Source organism: Ursus americanus, chromosome 21 (genome assembly GCF_024610735.1).
Source record: "Ursus americanus isolate L20-20 chromosome 21, mUrsAme1.1.p, whole genome shotgun sequence".
NCBI classification, from domain to species: domain Eukaryota; kingdom Metazoa; phylum Chordata; class Mammalia; order Carnivora; family Ursidae; genus Ursus; species Ursus americanus.
Window position 1 is genome coordinate 30,941,035 of NC_142147.1, and position 19,131 is coordinate 30,960,165.

Here is a 19,131-nt window from a genome sequence, read left to right on the forward strand (position 1 = left end):
TTCAGGAGGCTGTCTGAGACCTGTCCGGGGTGTGAGGGGACGGGCCCCGCCGCACAGCAGGAGCTGATCAACATGTAACGCTCTGCCGTGTGCCTCCCTGGTAACGGCTGCCTTGGCTCTTCGGAGCACTGAAATGAGGTCCAACCTATGTTCTGGAGCAGGAGCACCTTGTCTCCTGGCCACCTGTGCTGTGACTGTACATGTGGGCTCATGGCTGGTGCCACACTGGTCCCACATTTCATACTGACCTCCCGGGCCCTCAGGTCTCAGGATCCCCGTCCCTGCCATAGGCTCATCCCTCAGAGTCACTGCTCTTCCTCTTGCCGGGAGTATCAGTACTTTGAAGGTCAGACTGAAGGGTCCAAGTCCAAGCCCATCCAGTTCCTACCTCTGTGACCTTTGGCCAAGGACTGAACCTCTTTGAACTTTAGTTTCCTCATCTGTAAACCGTGGTTTATAATTTTTCCCACCAGTTAGGGTTTGTGTGAGGGTTGGATGACAAGCCCTACAAGTCACCAAGTGCAGTGTCTGGCACTTAGCATTGCTGTCATTAGTGTATCCCTCTATTCAAGTCTGACCTCCCCTGAAGCCTTTCTGGTCCTCACCTCCCTGGGAGGGCACCTTCCTCTGAATAACAGCGTTTCTCCCATACTGCCCAGTGCTTTCCTTTCCTATCATTCACGTCTGCAGTCCCTGCTGGGGTTGCTAAGCCTGTGGAGTGCCAGGCTAGGTCTTGGTTTCTTTGTAACTGTAATGCCCAGCTGGCCTTTATGTAATTTGACCCTCAGTTGGTTTCATAGTTTGGTTTTATGTCTTTGTTAATGAGCCACCTTATCTTTGTGAAAGTGGGTTGAATGTCAATAGTCAGTGAATATTCTTTTCTGTTCAGTTTAAACATTTGGAGCTGGACAGGAATCTGTGCCTTGGCTCGGTATGTTTTAGTCCCATTGGTGTGACAGTGTTTGGTACTTAATTATATTCAAACAGCTTTATGGAGACCTGTATGAGAATGGGGTTAAATTAAGAGGATTGTCCTTGTTATTTAAGCCAATATGGACTCAAATCCACCAATTTGAGTCAATGAAAGTTTCAGTATTAGACACAGGGTATTGTAGGGGAATATCGTTAGCCAGGAAAGGGAGACTGCCTTGTATTTCTGTCTTTGCCACAGAACTCTACTCTTTGGCAAATCACTTAAGTCCCATGGATCTTTTTCTTTCTCGTTTCAAACACTATGTTGTCAAGTGCTGAGTTGAGCACTGTATGCAGAGTGTCCTATCTTTTTACACCCTAATGACCAGCCTTGAGGTGTTAGGACTATTATTATTACCATTTACAACAAGGCAAACTGGGGCTTAGGTTAACTGGCTCAAAATAGGACATCTAGTAAGAGGCATAACAGAGACAGGAGCATGTGGCTAGCCATTGCCCTCATCCAGGAGGCACCCTGTCTGCCTTGGCAGGTGATCTGTTGTGGGCCATTCCATCTTAAGAGATTTCTGATTCAGGTCTGTTAAATATGAACAGCTGAAAAGCACAAATCATAAGGAAATCATGATAAAATTAATACTGATATAAATATAAAACTTCTTTTTTGTCTTTGTGACCCCTAAAGTCTGGCTTAATTAAGCAGATCAGCACTTGGCTGGGCCATTTGCAAATCAGACAACCAGTGGGTTGACTGAGGAGTTATGCTCATTGTATCCAAGTGTATTAGTTTCCTCTTGCTGGTGTTACAAATGGCTACAAATATAATGGCTAAACAACATACAGTTCTTATCTCACAGGTCTGTAGGGTAGAAATCAGATGCAGGTGTCGGCTGAGTTCCTTTCTGGAGGCTTCAGAGGAGGTCTTGTTCCCTGCCTTTAAGGCAGCTGCACTCCTTGGCACTGGCCCTGCTCTCAGAGCTAGCAACATTGCCTATCTCTGCTTTTCTTTTGCAGCCAGGTCTTTTGCTAGTTCCCTTCTCCTGCCTCCATCTTCTGCCTTTGAGGACCCTTGTGATTACCTTGGGACCATCTGGGTAACCCAACGCAATCTCCCTGTTTTAAGTTCAGCTGATTAGCAATCTCATTTCACCCGCAACCTGAATTCCTCTTTGCCATGTGACCTAAATGTGTTCACAGGTTCCAGGGATTAGGACCTGGGCACCTTCGAGAGAGGGAGTGGCATTGTTCTGTCTCTTACACAATGTTAGCACATTGTCCTACATACACAGTAATAAAATCCAGCACTTCCTTCCTGTTTCTAACTTCCTGCCCTGCCTCTTGGGATGTATGCAGTGGTTCAGACAGTATCTGAAGTGAGGATAATTGGTTGGTCCTGCTTTCTGGGTGGTAGGTACACCATATATAGGTACAACCTTGGTGAAAAAAAAATGGTAAAGATACAAGAAGAGCATAGAGGGCAAGGAGGAAATCACCTTTTTTGGAGCAGTAGAAAACAAAAGGGTCCCATATCATTGCCCAGGGTAATGTACTATTAAAGCTAGAGCACTGCTGTTTGTAAATCCCTGCTGTGTTGCATGATCCACCTGACGAGATCAGAGCCTCACCAGATATGCTGCCAGGTTCTGAGCTTCTGACCTTAATAGACACCAAAAATCTTACCAGGGGCTCAGAAGAGAAATCTCTTATTGAAAGTTATGTGCCAGGTGTCACAAAAAGTGTTTTGCACATGCTTGTGAAGTTCAACATAAGATTCATCCATTTACTCAGCAAACAGTTATTTCACCTACCGGGAAAGGGTGTTTAATATATAGGGGTACAGGGATAAATAATTCTGTATGCTGTGGCTGCCGTGGAGACTCGTCTTCTGCAGAGGTCAGGTTCTGAAGTCAGCATGTAAGCAGGAAATAGAGTGCAGTCAAATGACCCTCAAAGATCCTTCCAGATTGCATGCCCTTGGCAACTCAGAGCTAGTTTGGAAACTCATATGCCAGTTTCTTAGAATACTTAGCCCCAGTGTCCTCTTCCTTGGAAGGCAGAGGCCTACCCCTCTCCAACATCTCGATTTTTTGTGGACTCTGCCCCTCCTTGTCTTCTCTTTTCTCAGTGCCCTTGTCATTAAGAGGCTGTTTGTTGGTGGATGTCATGGTTGGATGTACGGGGTAGGAAGCAATCTTTTATTGAATTCTGTGGTCAAACAATATGAAGGCCACTCTCCTTCCTCTCAGGAAGACAAAACGTAACAATGAAGTTACTACCTTTATGACTATCACAGTGAGGTTTTAAGGTTTCCTCTAGATTTTTGATATTTAGAGCTGTGACTTCATGCACAGGGCATTTCCTGGCTCAGAATGTCCTTAGCCTGTGTGCCATGCCATGCAGAAGCACATCCAAGTTTATGTGCTATCTATAGAGACAGTGATTTTTATTCATTAGAGTTTTTGAGTCTAATTGTTTTTAAACTGCCACTTTTGTTTGTTAAAGATACAGATGTCTGGCCAGAGAGGAAAGCCAGGTGAATTTATTGTTGCAATTAGATGCTTCACAATTTGAAAACTTATCACTTAAATTGGTGAAGTGTCACTTTTATGCAACTTGATGTTTAGAAATCCTCGGAGCCCAGGACTAAACTCATATGCAATTTAACAAGAACCTGGTGAGTTAAAGGAAGTCGCACTTGACGAGACACTGAGACAAACTGGATGGAATTTTCCACTTCCCTCCTGCACGGTCGAATAGGTGAAGGGAGACAGACCACAAATTGATTTTTGTGTAACTTCTAAATTAAGTGGGGCAGAGTTTAAAAAAAAAAAAAGTCACTGGATTTGAGGTTGCCCTGTGTTTGATTGCTCCAAGGAAGTTAATACGTTAATATGAATCTAGATGCGCACTGTGTTTCACTCCTCATGTTAATTTGTGCTGCCTGCTAATCTCTGGGCAACCAAGAACAAGTCGTAGGTTATATGTTTCTTATTTATGGGCATTAAACAGTATCTTTAAAATGTAAAATAAAGCCAACAAAATGCACAGCCTGATAACAACAACAAATCTAATCTAAAGTGACACGGGGGGGGGGTCTCTCCCAGACGTTTTTCTCTTTAATGTAACATGACTTTAAATTGATGCAGCCCCACAGTGATTGAAAAACTCTCAGAGCTTGTCTCCTATGATTACATTTCTGATCTGTACAACTTAATTTTTTAACTCGGTGAGTCTCAGTTTTGCGAATGAACAGTTTTCTTTTGCTTCCTCTCTTGCTTTGTTTGGTGAGAGAGTTTATTTGGGAACCAGGCAACTGGAGCTCTGTCACCTTGGGAAACAGTGGGAAATCCTCCAGCGACAGAGACCATGAGCAAGCACCATCTAAGTCTCTTGCTCTTCTTTTCCTTCTCTCCCCTCCCTTCCCTTTCTTTTCTCTTGACTGTGGTGATGGTTGCATAACTCTGCGAATACACGAAAACCCACAGAATTGTACCATTTAAATGGGTGAATTGCACTGTATATGAACTATATCTCAATAAAGCAGTAATATATTTTTTAAAAAAATGTCTCGGGAATTGTCAATATGATTACTCTATAAATTGTGTTTTGATAAATTCAAAAGTAATTTAAAACGGATTATCCTTCTATGGTATGTAAGGTAATGCCCAGTGATTGCTAATGCGTGTTACTCAGGGCACTCACTCAAATTCTTTATCCAATCAATGGTGTCTGGAATGTTTTGGGATTTTGTTTGATGATTTCTTGGGTTTGGGGTTCCAGTTCTTGGGTTTGGGGTTCCATTTCTTGGGCCTAATATGATATGGGTGAATTTTTTATGATCCAAAAGCCGGTTATAGCATGGATGCTTCCATTTAAGCAAAATAATGACATTAACTTGTATCATACTGATTTCATACAGTCAAGCACAGAGTTCTCCCTTCCTCCATAATTTGAGTTTCAAAGCTGATTTTGTTTATTCACTTTGGGTAATTACTTGAGTGAATAACAATTATCTAACAAGTGTTCCTTTTGGTCATAACTGTATGACTGAAATGACTTTTGCTAAGTAATCCCCGAAGGCCTTCTCACTGTTTTTTTGCCTTCTCCACAGTCTCCAGTGATATCTTTAGATTATAAAGATAAAATCAAAGTTTTCTGTTCCATTTTGCCCCCCCCTTTTTTTTAACTTAACTGTCTTAGCTTGGGTATTTAATCCTTCACAGAGCTATTGATAATTGTAAATTTTTATTTGAAATATGCTTAATGTTTTCTTATGTAAGACAAAAAAATGAAGGATAAGAAAACCATTTACACTTTCTTTGACATAAAAAGCAATTTACAGGTGGTGGAGCGACTCAGACCAAGAAGAGTAAAAGGACCCCGACAGCAATTCTGAGCTACCCAGTGATGCTGAGGTGCCCACAGCTACAGGGTGGGGACCTTGTTTTTGTAGAGAAACATGCTCATCATTTCTTCCCTTCACGTGGCATTTGCTCCAGTAATTTCTTTTTGGAAAAATCAAGATACAAAATATCCACCAAGAAGCTTCAGTTTATTACTTGAAGCAAGAAACCTTTATTCAAAAATTTTAACCATTAGATCCGTGTATGTTTAGATTCTCTTATTTCTTTTTCTCTTATCCAAATGTACCGTATATCTTTAAGTAGGTGAATCCTGGAGTAGGTTTTATTATATATCACACCACAGAGTTAAGCTTCGTTCGTTTGGATTTTAAAAATCTCCAGAGCTTTGAGAATGACTTTGAAACACTCTTTACTGTTGGAGCTTAAAGAAAATAAATCTCAAATGTCCTCTGTATTAATTCACCTGCTTGGAAAGTTAGAGATTAAAGGGTTTACTGGGATTTTTATATTTTCTGTAATTTCTATTTGTATTGGAGTAATCTGTTCTTTGTATGGAGTGGTTCAGCTTTCTAAAACAGAAAGAGTCCATTATTGAGAAAAGAATAAGGAAAAAAAGTACAGTATAAATACATAAAAATTCTTACAGTTTTGTGTTTATGTGTGTTAGACATTAAGGAGTTAGTAAATTACTTTAATTAAGTGTACTTTGAAGAAAGCAATCTCCTATTTCCGTTAATGGTGCACTCTGTGAGCAGAGACTCATGAGTATTCCTTTGAAAAGTCTTCTTTTTCTTCAGAAGGCATTTTTAGCAAAGTGAAGGAAGAAAAAGAGAAGTGGATAAGGAAATGAATCACAATATTGAGGCAGGACCAGCATGCTATATAGCCTTTCTCAGATTCTGATATCTAGAACCGAGGTTGCTAATTAATGACCCAAGAGCTAACTCTGTTTGATGAAATGCAAGACATAATACACACACTGAGTTTGACTGATGTGTGATTATTACTATCTATTCATGTGTAATCCTGTATTTGGAACATTTGTAATTTGTTTTTGACACATTTCTCTCTGATTTCATACACTCATGCATATAGGTCTCACCTTCCTCCCAAACCTCATTTCCAGATTCTACTTTGTTTATTCTGTTTGGGTAATTTATTGGCCACTACTTATTTTCCTTAATACATAGTCTCTTCCTTGAATGCTCTCTCCGTCTCCCAAACCAACAATGTAAGAACTAAGCCACAGGACTGGCACTTAAACCTTGCGCCAAGAAAGGAAAGTCAAGGCCTTTCAGCCCCTAAATGCCCTGTGGAGTTCACTTCGAATGCCTGCCTTTTGCTGTGATGGGTGGAGAGTGTTTGAAAGTCACTGGAAATCACTGTGTGACTGGGAACAGTGGCGTTTTTTTTTGCTTGCTCACTAAGATGGCCACCAGAAAAGAAGCTGGTCCACTTCCAGGGGGCAAAGCAGGGTGAAGCTGGTTCATGAGAAGTTAAGGGGAGGCCAGTTGTTGTTTCCAGTTCATTTCCAGCATGTGTCTCAGGGCCAAAGGCCCAGCTGTGCCTCATTAGGAGCAGGAGTTTGGCTATTGCACCACTTAATGAAATAAGAAAGAAAAGAAGGAGAGAAGGATGAAAAGGAGGGAGGGAGAAAGGGAGGGAGGGAGGAAGGAAGAAAAGGAAGGAAGAAAAGAAGGAAGGAAGGAAAGATGGGAGGGAAGAAAAGAAAAAAAGAAGAGAGAAGAGAAAAAGCCCAACCAGCTAAATGGCAACACAACTTGGGACAACCTGTGTCCAGAATCTTTCATGTCACATAATGAGCGTGCCACCTGCTAGCTGTGGGGAGAAAAATGACATGGTATGCAGCAGTCAACTTTTTCCTGAAGAAAGAGAGGGAAAGTATATCTTTGAGCCAAGACACCGGTGGCACCTGTTAACTTCAGGCGCGGTGCAAGTGTCAGCCCTGGAGAGCGACTCCCAGTGAACAGTGCTCTTTACCATTTAATCAGCTTCGTCGTATTTATAGCCCTGGCGAGGTTGGCCCATTGTTACAAGATGAAATTGTGATGTTCAGCAGTTTATACCTTGGGAGCTGGAAGCGTTTCTCCATGGTGAATTTGTAATATTAATTGGCCATGTCAGTTCATGACAAATGTAGTGACATCTATTTCAAGTATTTCAGTTTTATGGTGCTGAAAAAGTGACACACGCTTGAGATAAGTAATCTCACAAAAGATCTTCACGCTCACTCCGTAGTGCTTCCAGAACACGCTCTCAGAGGAGACGCAAATAGGCTCTGGGTCCAGGGGGGCTGTCCCCTTCCTTTTGCTCAAGGCTGAGAAGGAACCTGAGGAGGGAGGAGAGCGGTGCCCTCCCTGTCATCCATCGTTCAGTCTCATGAGGCGCGGGCACGGACTCTCTTGTCAAGGCTCTGTGCTTGAGAGGATCACTTATTTGATCTGCGGATCTGCTGCTTAGAGGCCGTGGCCATTGGTAACAAGAAAACAAGTGCCGTTCTCTGTGTGCGCAGTCGGTCCCCTTATCACTCTGGGGTATTTGGCAATGTGTGGAGACGTTTTGGTTGTCACATCTCCCGGAGGGAATGAGTTGTTATTGGCATCTAGTGAGTTCAGGCCAGGAATGCTGCTAAGCGTCCTACGGTGCACAGGACAGGCCCCAGGAAAGAATTGCCCAGCCCCCATACGTCAATAGTGGCGACGCTGAGTAACCCTGTGCTTGTGTGGAACATGGCCTTTTGTGCTTTTCATCCTTGGCTGGTCCTCAAGAGATTGACGTGGCCCATGTGAGGAGTGCTGAAGTTCCTACCCCACAGAAGGTGGGGCAGGGAGAGTGAGGGATGATGCATCAAGGTGAGGGCGGGCCAACCATGAAATGATGCCACAGAAGACAAGGAAGTGGTCAGAGCAGCCTGGCAATGCAGAGCAGGTGTCTTGGGGCACAAAAGGAGGGAGCCATCCCTGCAGCTGGGCTAGGCTTCTTGAAGGAGAGGGTGTTTGAGTTCAGTTGTAGAGATAATGGCAGAAAGACGTTTCAGCCCGACTAGCTGGACACATTTATCGAATAGAATTGAGCAACTTTTTTTCACATGGTTGGTATAACAATAGAGTTTCCAAAACAACAACAACAATGAAATAGACATATATGTATCTAGAGAGAGTATATCCTTGTAATGGTGTTATCAGCCTTCTCTGTATGTCTTAGATATGGAAGGTGTTGTTATTCCTGTTTTATAGATGGGGAAACAGGGGCCCAAACAGACTGATTGCTGAAGCTCCTATGAGCTGTCAGTGGAAAGGAAGGGACCAGAGGCTGCAACTGCATTATTTTTCCTTCTCTGTTAAGTGGAACAACTTACTATTTTTGGTGGTTATTTCGCATGTGTAGTTTCCGATATCACAAACGTACATTGCTTGTAAAAAGTTTAAAAATACAGTGGGGTCAAAAAAAGAAAATAGAACTGTCCTAGAAACTGCCCTTTTCCACCTAACACTGTTTCTGTGCTATTAAATCCTTCGGCAACATCGTTTTTAATAGCTGCTTAATGCCCTAATGTATGGGTGGATTATCATTTACTTAACGGATCCCCTATTGTTGGACATACAGGTTATTTACAGTTTTCCTCGATTGCAAATGGAATTGCAGTGAGTGTCTTTGTAGCACAGACCAGCGAGTGATTGCTGGGTATGCCTGGAAGGGCTGGTTCTAAGAGGAAGGTGGGCTTTGAGATAAATTGCTAAATTGTCTTCTGCAGAGATTGAGAGATTACTTGCTTGTATTTTCACTAAGTATGGTTTTTGAAAGCCAGATTGAACCTTGGCTTGCTTTTGCTGTGCATTTCCTCGAATTAGGGAAGCTAAGCTTTTTTTTTTTTTTTTAATGTATGTATCAAAGTCTTCTTTTGAAATGGTCTGTTCATGTCCATTGATTTCTGTCACTGTGCCTTTATGTCTGTGAAATGATAAGAACTTCTTATGTGTTCAGGTCAGGATAGTAACCCTTTGTTATGTGTGTCAAAGATTTTTCTTCATGATCTCTGCTTTTTTTTTCTTTTTTCCTGTCTTAGAATTTTATTCTTAATTTTAATGTTGCCAAATTGATCAGCGTGTTTGCTATGGTCTCTGCTTTTTGTTGTTATGCTTTAAAAATCCTTCTCCACTGTAACATTCTATTCACTTATCTGTCTTATTGGCCAAACGCTCCTGTGTTTGACCTTGAAATCATTAAATTCATTTTTTTTTTTTTTGCCATGAGAAATGGGGTAAGGATCTGGTTTCTTTTCCCCAGATGATTAGTTAGTTGTCCCAACACCAGTTATTGGAAAAATTTATTCCTTCCCCAGGAAATACACCTGGGCTGATTAAGAAAGCTATACTTTAGAGCAATTATTCCATGTTACCTCATAAAATATTAGGTGGTTGTGTAAAAATCCTGTAATCCTTTTTTTTGTGGGTCTATTTTCTTTTTTAGCTTCCAACCAGCACAATTTCTTTGTATTATATAGTATTTTCCATTTTTTTAAAATAATTTGACTCACTTTGATGTTACATCTAAATGTTTAATTGTCTTTTTCCCACCCAAGGTTTTAAGAAATAGTTCTGTAACTGCCACCCCTTTAACCGCGACTTCTGCATCTAAAAAACAAACAAAGTAAGAACTTGGCATTTCGGCTGCCTTTGAGAATGAAGGCATATACTCCTTAGTTACCTATTCCTCAGCAACATCTGGGCATCCTCAAGACATTAGTGGAATAAATGGTGGGCGAGGGATATTCTTAGGCTCTCAGATATGAGCCTCACGGGGTAAAATGCTCTAATCCCACCCACCCTGGAATTTGCGTTTAGGTTTAATTTGGTTTGGAAAAGGCAGCAAGCCTGGCACTTCCCAAGCCGTCTAAGAGAAGGGTCCCTAATAGTCGAAGTCTCCAGATGTTATGTTTAAAATTGCCGTGTCCTCAGGGATACAGATCATGCCAGAGAAGCCTTAGTGATGATTTTTTCCTTGGCATTGCCTCGAACGTACTAGAATGGAAATGCTTCAGAACTTTATTTTGTATTCTGTGACGTTTTCTCGTGTAGCTCAGGCCTCACTGCTGTGCTGCCACTCTTCTAGACAATACTAGCAACCAGTGTGTCTCATTTATTGTCACACCGAATAGGAAATAAAAGGCCAGGCATGACTGTGTTGTGGTTCCTGCTGATGGGTGCTAATCAGAGGTGCACGTTCAGTGTGTCGTATGAGGACACACATTTCCACTGACCAGGCCAGTCTGCTGAGAGCTGTTTCCAGACATGAGGATTTCATACAGACAGATTCGTATCCCTTCCATTATATGTACTCCTTGCCTTCTTCAGTGTTTAAAAAAATTACTTTGGACGCTGAGAGGTATTTATGTCGGCATCTCTGTACCCTACTTTCTCTACCTCTTCAGTTCACAGTGCAAGTGGTTTGCCTTTTTGTTAGCGGCCTCGATGCTGTGCAATCTTTTTCATCTCTGTTTGCAGTCAGAGTGGGCTCTTAGTATTACTATGGAATCATTTTATTTGTGGAGACTTCTTTTCCATTGTTCATTTTTAATCCCAGATAGAGAAACACCCCAAGTTTACCTTTTGTGGAGTATATATTTTAACATTATTCTTCATAATTGAGTAAGAATAACTTCCCAAGGAAATTTGAGGGAGTATTATCATCTAAACTCAGGCTTTCCTTAGGAAGTTTGGGGAGCTGATATGTGTTACCTGGCCACTTCCACCTATGTGCCGTAATTCTGTCCTGCTACCTTTTTATTTATTTGCCCATTGGGATAGGTGGTGACCAATGGGAGATAGAATCTTTATTTCTTTGAAAATACCTATCATCCCTCTAATGAAAGTGGCTGCTATCTTGTGTATTATCACTTCTGGGAAGTGTTTTCTTTGATATGTGTGATGAAATGTGTGTGACCCCTAGACCCCAGTATATGCCTCTTGTTTACGGGCCTAGAAGATGTTCCTCTTCAGAGAAGGAGGAATAAAGTCAGAAGTTACTCAGGTAGAAAAACAAAGGTGAAATCAGGTTTCTAGTTAGCTGGAATGTAGCCATGGGTAGAATTTTAGGCTTATTTATATTCTATTTCACCACAAGATGTCACCAGGACACCATACCAACATGGCCTATGGCTCATCTCTCTGGCCAGTAGAGTTATGGTGATCAAATAGCATCAGCCTAGGGCCTTGGGGAGAGTGGGCTGGGAAAGAATCCCATTCTAGGGAGCTGGAGGCCATCACAAATGCCTTGATGCTTCTTCCCGCTCCGGGGACCCATCTCTTCCAGCAGTTCACTGGGGACCGAGCGTTGGTAGCATGACAGGAGAAGGTCATCATGAAGTCCAAGGTGTTCTCTTGCCCCTGCAACTTTGTCTTCCGTGGTTGGGAAAGAGGCGTCTCTGAGGAGGAAGGACCACATGCAGTATCATTTCCCGCCTCTCAGTCGCATCTGACGCATGACTAGGAATCGCAGTCTGTTAGATGAAATGGGATTTCAGATGACTTAAATACAGACATTTTAGGCTTTTTAAAATTGGAGCTTTTGGGTGAATGGCATTATTTGACAAATGTAACATTGAGATTTTATCTTTTGTCATTTCGGTGTCAGCTGTCAGATCATTCATTTAGTACTCCCTTCTCCCGGTTGGAGTTGTGGAAAGGCTCCGCCAGGGTGGGGCTCTGGTGGCTTTTCCTTCCAATTCAAGTGTTAATCCCAACTTTAAGTATTTTGAGTCCTTTGTGGTGCTTATATAGAAAGTCAGATCTAACAGCACTCTCCTTGGTCCCCTGATGTCTACTCATTTTTATTCTTATACCTTAGATTATTTGTCATCCCGAATTATGCCAGGACTGGTTTGAGCTAAGAATCTTGTCATTTGACTCAATAAAATAATGCCATCATGTCTCGTGTGTCTAGTGCTGTCTGTAGGATCCGTCCAAAATGCGACAGTATGTCTGCTTAACTGTTCCTCCTGGTTGAGTTTAACATCCCAATAAGGACAAATTTTAATTCTCTGTTGCAAAAACAAAACTAGGGATCACAGTGTGAATACTGAGCAAAACTCCATAAATATTTTTTGAAGAAATGAAGAATCAGGACTGGAGCCGTGAATTCCTGATTCTTGATCAAATTACTTCTCTTTTCAACTCAAGTTAAAATTTTCCTCTGTTTTTAAACTCAGGAAGAGACCTTCACTTATTTCGGTACCATTTTATGATTTAATCTATACCTTGCCCTTTAGAAGTTTAGTTTCTTCTGTAATAATTAAAAAAAAAAATAATGACGTGGACTGTTTGTGACCTTGTGTGTATTTATAGGATCTGGAGTGATTATCAGCGTGAGGAAGAAGTAATTTCTGTTTCTGGAGTTTCTGTGGGTCTCAGATTCCCAGCCCATACTTTTTGTTTTTGGGTTAGGCGGGCTGTTTCAGTGTCCGTAGCTCATTTAGACCATAAACATGCAGACCACGTGGAATCCCATTAGTGAAACCTTACCAGGGTACCCTCATCAGGATCACCCTTCCTCCTGAGTTCTAGTCGCTGATGACTTGTTCTTCTCCCGGGAGCACCATTTCAGATGTTTCTTCCCTTGTTTACAGTTGAGAATCTCCTGATCCATCCAATATATGCTGCTGAGGAAGGTTTGGGGAAATATTTGAATTACAGAGTGACAGATAGTGGGAGTGTCTGTGGTCATGTCTGAGGTGCTGTAATGAATTTACAAGAGACTGGGTCCAGGAGAGATTATGAAAAGATAAACCAAAATTGCATTTGAATAATATCGATGATGACATCTGCTTGGTAATATACCATTCTTATTGCGTCTTAAGTGACCTTAGTTGGTTGATGAAGCTTTCCAAAGAGAATATTGTCAACTGCTGAGTACCTATTGTCAAAGCCGTGGATAATTTGCAAAGATTTCAAATGGAAAAAGTTGTTTTCTCTGGCTAGGAAGCATGGTCTCAGATCTCCTTCTAAGGTTTGGTGTAAAAAGGAATATAAACTCACTTTAAGCAGGGGAAACACGATCGGGAAAATAAATCGGTAAGGGGCATACTCTAGGGGGCTGATGAAGGAGAGGGGTGGATCCGGATATGTGTTCCCGAACCAATGATTATATATTTTCCACCCATTTTGGTTATCCATGCCACTCCTTATCTCCTTAGTGCAGAAAACGGAAAGTTAGTTCAGTATTCTTAAGAACCTCCAGTGACTGCATTTAGGCAGTGGATTTAACAAATATCATTATCTCTTATTTAAGCTCTGACTAAGGTGCACGGGTCTGTTGGTATGACTCATCATTGGTGTTTCTGGGTTTTATTAGAAACGCCTAGAGAGCGGGAGACAAGAGTATGAACTGACAACATTGATGATTCAGGCAGCCTGACCTTACCCACCTATTCTCTTTGTTTGATTTTCCTTCAGACTTAGGGTTTTTTTTTGTTGTTTTATTTTGTGTGTTTCTGTGTGTGTTTTTCTTCTTATGTTTGTTTAAGAGAATGGGTAGGGGAGAGGGGCTTCCTCTTGCAGTTTTCCTTTCAAATCAAACTCTTTCCAAGCCTTTCGTAAAACTCTTTTAGGCATTTTGCTCACTGGTTGAGCAAGAGTTACGCATGAGATGTGGCTTAGGCATTTTCACTGTGTCCGTAAAGAAAATGTATATTACTATGCGTTGCACATTTGCCACTTAGAATTTCCGAATACAAATTAATCAACTTGCAGCTGTGAATAACAATAAAACACAAGATAATGTACCTGCAGAAACGAGGGCATTTGAAATCCGTTCTCAGGTGGCCGTCAAAAATAGCCAGGCAGAAGTGCTGCTCCGTGTTTTCCATAATTGCGCGGCTTTGCCTTTCCTTAGTTAATCCGTTTAATAAACTCCCCTGCAGAATCTAAATGCTTAAATTTAGTTTCTTTTTTGTCTTTATGGTGTTTATCATTGTTAACGCGGCATCAGAGTAGCTCAACTTTTGCATCATGATAAATTCATAACCCAGGAGAAGGCAGAAAACATAATTATTATCAATTGCCTCTCTCCTGGAATTGCCATTGGCTGAGTGGAGCAGTATGTGTACCTAAGGAGTAGCTGATTCAGAGAAATACAGGGTTGGAATGGAGCCCATCTTGATGGCGTTGCCATTGTTTAGAAGTTCTTCCCATTGGACTTGTCTTCAAGTTTGCCCATACGGTAAATTCTGCAAGGCATGCCAATATTTTAAGAGGCTGAAAGTTTGATTTTTTTTTTTTTTCCTACACAGTATGGAATCCAGTGTATTCATTCAATCATTCAGTAAGTCTTAATTGAGTGCCTGCTATGGGTTATGGCACACCTGTGAAGGAGATGAAGTCTCTGTGATGTTCTATTAGGGGATATAAAATTTACACAGGTTGTGACATATCAGATGATAGAAAGTGAAAATAAGTATACTTTTTTTTTTTTTTTTTTTTTTTTTAAGGAGTGTGATATTTCACCCACAGCCTCAAAAATCACTTTTCTGAAGCTCACCAGTAGGAAAACTTAGCTACTGAAGAATTTCGGTTCTTCACTAGGGAGAAACAGTGCCAGCCAGGGTGACTGCAGTCAGAATCGGACGTGTTTGTCTACTCATTAACTCACAGCAGTAAGGATGGGTAAAGAGAGTAGCTCTGGGGTCTCATTATCTGAAACTGGTAACTATGCCTGACATTGTGCACTTAACTCCACTTCCGTCCCTTGCTTGGTCGCAACTGTTCAGACACTCCCTCTCCCTGGCAGCCTTGAATTTGTGCTAGCTTCAGTTAGGGGTTCACAGATAGCGATTTGCAGAGGTTTGTAGAAGTGAACCTTGGTAGATAAAGATCTCATGACAGGGGAGCTCACTGTTGGGCAGAAGTTCTTGTTCTGACGGATTTGGGGTCATGATAAAACCGACTTTTGAAATCTGAGAATCTTGGAGATTCTCTCAAGGGGCTGATTTTTTTTTTTTAATGAGAGAAATAAAATTGTTTTAAATTTGGATTTACTTTTTCCTAAGGAAGGCTCTTTTGAAGATTGTGTGAGATCTATGAAAATCCTTTGAAAAATGTAAACTGTTTCTCAGGATTCTTACTCTCCTTTATCTACAGATTCAGGAGGAGTGAGTATCTTTGTTTGTTTCTAAAGGACTTGTCCTCAGTCAGTGCTAGTATCTTTCCAGAGGTTTGTGGAAGGATGGCCAAGAAAGAAATACTCATTAGTTTTGGCTGAAAGTGGTCACTTCAGCTGAAACCAGTTCAAGTTCAAAATCAGACACCGGAGTTAGGTTTTTCTCATGTTTCCACATATCTGAAATGTTCTTGAGACATTGTTAATGGCCAGCATGCTTAGCTGACGTTTCATTGTTGTACTGATTTATTCACCTCTGTTCAAGATACATCTTCCCGTATCATAACAGCCGGATGGAGGGTGTTTTTAATATGCTGTCGTGGTCTGCACCAGACAACGTGTGGCTTCTCTCTCCATGAATGGATTCCATGATAGACGCCCCATTTCAACTTAACCAAAAATTTAAAATATTTTCCTTTGACGATTCAGTTTTCCCTCCAGGATATACCTCAGTCTCCCCTAAATCTGCCAACGTTTTCTTCTCCTTGGACTCTAGCTGATTCCTTCTGTTGGCGAAAGGCATCCCCCATGCTGGGCCCTGGAGGCACCTAGGTAATGAGTACTCCTCCTGGTCTTCCCACAGATGCTGTGGTCCCTAACATTCTAAACCCACAAAAAGGAGGATGGGTCACAAGACCAGCTTTTTTGATTACAGTAGGGGGAACTTAACTGATTTTAGTCCTGAACATCGGGTGGGGGTGGTTTCATATTCGTTTTTTTATATCTAGATTTTATAATGAAGTCAGCATGCTTTTTAAAAAAGCCCTTTGCGAATGCTAATTAATACGCAGCCGTTGTACATTTGAAGTATAATGTTCAAAATGCCCTAACCCCCGAATTCTCTGGTTTGGGTTATTATATTTTCATGAGCATTAATTTTGATAGAGACCTTTTAAAATCAATTGCGCCCTGTAATTACAAATCTGCTTTATGGTATTTGCGATATATCACATGAGTATACTTGAGGGTCATGAGAAGTTCACGTGTGCGGGGCTGGGCCCCACGCCTTTCACCAAGGCGCTGGCTCAAGCAGCGTGTTTTTGTACATCTCTGCAGGGTTTACACGTTATTCAATAGCCGGATTCCTATTGCACTGTGCCCTTTGAATTTTGAAAGCATTGAAAAAGAGCAATCTAGAACTCCAGTATTTTGGGAAGTCCTGGACTTGGTAAGGTATTTGTGAATTTGAAGAACTAGGAAACCAAACCGTCACCTCGAAATGCTAATAATTTTCCCAAGAGTCACTCCAATTTTTATTTTGCATTGACCACAATTCACTTTCTGTTCGATTGATTTGGGAAAAACAAAAACAAAAAGCAAACAGAAAAATCCAAGTGTCTGTCTCTCTCTCTCTCTTTCTCTCTCTCTCTCTCTCTATATATATATAATTTTTTTTAAGATTTTGTTTATTTGAGAGACAGAGCAGGAGTGGGGAGACTGATGTATATTTTAAAAATAGAAGTTAAATGCTAAAAACCCACAAGTCTTATCACCTAAGGGATTTAAAAATCTAACTTAAAAACAACCTGATTACGTTGATATATCAGGATCTTCGATAAATATTTCCCCCTTTTTAAAAAAAAGTTTTTAAACTAGGGCATTAGGATAGAAACCAAACTTCCAATTTCCTGGTGGGTGGCCTTGAAAACTCACAAACTGTAGTGGGTCCTTCCATCAAAAGAAGGGGGAGAGGAAAAGAGACCCCCTCCCCTTACCTGTTGGCTTTAAAGTGAGAAAAAATACACACACACACACATAATGGAGGAAAATGTCATGAATAATTAAGAATTTATTTTAAATTATTATGAAATACTCATTGGTGGGGAAAGGGTCATGTCATGCCTCCTTTCCTTAAATAGCTCAATAGTTCAGAATGTGTCTGTGTTTCTCAGTCATGGTCTGTGTCCTTCAGTTTGTTTCACATTTTGTTTTTGGGGAGGATGCATCACTACATAGACTTCTGGTATAGCAAAACAAGCCTGCCTGGCTGGCTCTTCTGATCTCCTGGGGGCCCGGAGAGGAGGAGGTGCATGCCAGATGCTCTTGGTTAAGGATAAGGAGGGCAATCCCTGCCTTTAGATGGGAGAAGCCTCCAGACCAGCCTGCAGTGTAACAGGGCTCCTGACCTTGTCTCCAGTGCTCTGTGTGGCCCGTCAGTACTGCCCAGCTCATGTCTTGCAGCCTCTGCTTCCCCCTCTCATGCCTTTTTGCTTCTACCTCCTACTCTTCAGCTGTCTTCTTCAAACCCTCGAAGGCAGTGAATCTGATTGTTTCTGTGTAGTTCCCATTGTGCCTTTTGGACAAAGCACTCAAGCCAGGGTGGCCTGGCTACTCTCACATCACGGGTGCTCCCATTGTGCAGACAGCATGCTCATGGTGATGGGGGGAAGGAGATCCTGGGGCCACCCATCTCCAAGGACCATCCAGGCACGCAGCCTCGTCGGGAGTCTGTGAGTACAAGTGTTTCCCCCAGCAGAGGGCTGTTTGTAGGTTCCCACAGGGAATAAGAACATGGCCTTTCTCTCTGAAGGGCTGGACGGTAGATAATGTCAGCTTTGTGGGCTATACAGTCTCCGTCACAACTGTAGTTGGCCCATGAACTGCATGGGCTTGAACAGTGTGTGTCCACTTATGCATTGACTTTTTTATAGTACAGTATTGTAAATGTATTTTCTCTTCCTTATGGTTTTCTTAATAACATTTTCTTCTCTGTAGCTTACTTTATTGTAAGAAGATGATACATGATGCCTATAACATACAAAATATGTGTTAATTGAATGTTTATATTATCATTGGGGCTTCTGGTCAACAGTAGGCTATTAGTAGTTAAGTTTGGGGGAGTCAAAAGTTATAGGTGGATTTTCAGCTGCATGGGGGATGGCACCTCTGACCCCCACATTGTTGAAGGGTCAACTATACTCACTGTGCTGTTGGAGCATGAAAGTAGCCACAGACAATACGTAGGTGAATGGCTGTGTTCCAGTAAAACTTTATTCACAGATACAGGCAGTAGGCCAGATTTGGCCCAGGGGCCATAGTTGTGTACTAGACTCTAGTGTGTAGAGCACAGGTTTTGAGCCTGACACCTGCTAACCTTGTGACTTGGGCAAGTTGATTAAAATCCTATGCCTCAGTTTTCTGTTCTGTTGTATGGGGTAGCATATCTTTTTAGCATGGTTATTAAAAATGTTTGATTAAATGATGTATGCAATAAGCTCATCAGAGTAAGACCTCAGCAAATGCTCTTTTGTTCAGGACCTCCTTATGCACACTTATAAAGGAAGGTGGGAGGTGGTTCTGGATCTGAGGCCACCGGAGAATAAATAGGTGTTCCTGTGAAGCTTTTGATTCTTCAGGTTGTCTGCTGGCCTTGATTTTTCAGCAGACATGTTCAGAGCTTTAAAGGTCATTTTGTGGTTTTTTCCTTTCCTCCAGTAACACTTTCTCCATTGCCATTTTAAACACTGGATTTGCCTTGAAGTAGTTTACTAGCATGTGCTTTCTCTGTAATTATTTCCAACCCTTTTTGAGGCTGGACTGAACGCTTTAATTCAGTGTTTGTCTAATCTGTTACTCTGTGTTCTTGGCAGAGGATAGGAGAAGAGTATACCCCAAAACCAATATATCACAAAGTGTGTCCAGACTTGGTAATTAACATGTGCTC

The 19,131-nt window shown here is 41.5% G+C and overlaps 1 protein-coding gene across 4 annotated transcripts in view; it reads left to right on the forward strand.

Annotated features, from left to right (window-relative positions):
* WWOX (WW domain containing oxidoreductase) overlaps nt 1-19,131 on the forward strand; it is a 957,318-nt gene that overhangs the window by 132,990 nt on the left and 805,197 nt on the right. The gene's annotated exons all lie outside the window — the stretch shown is intronic.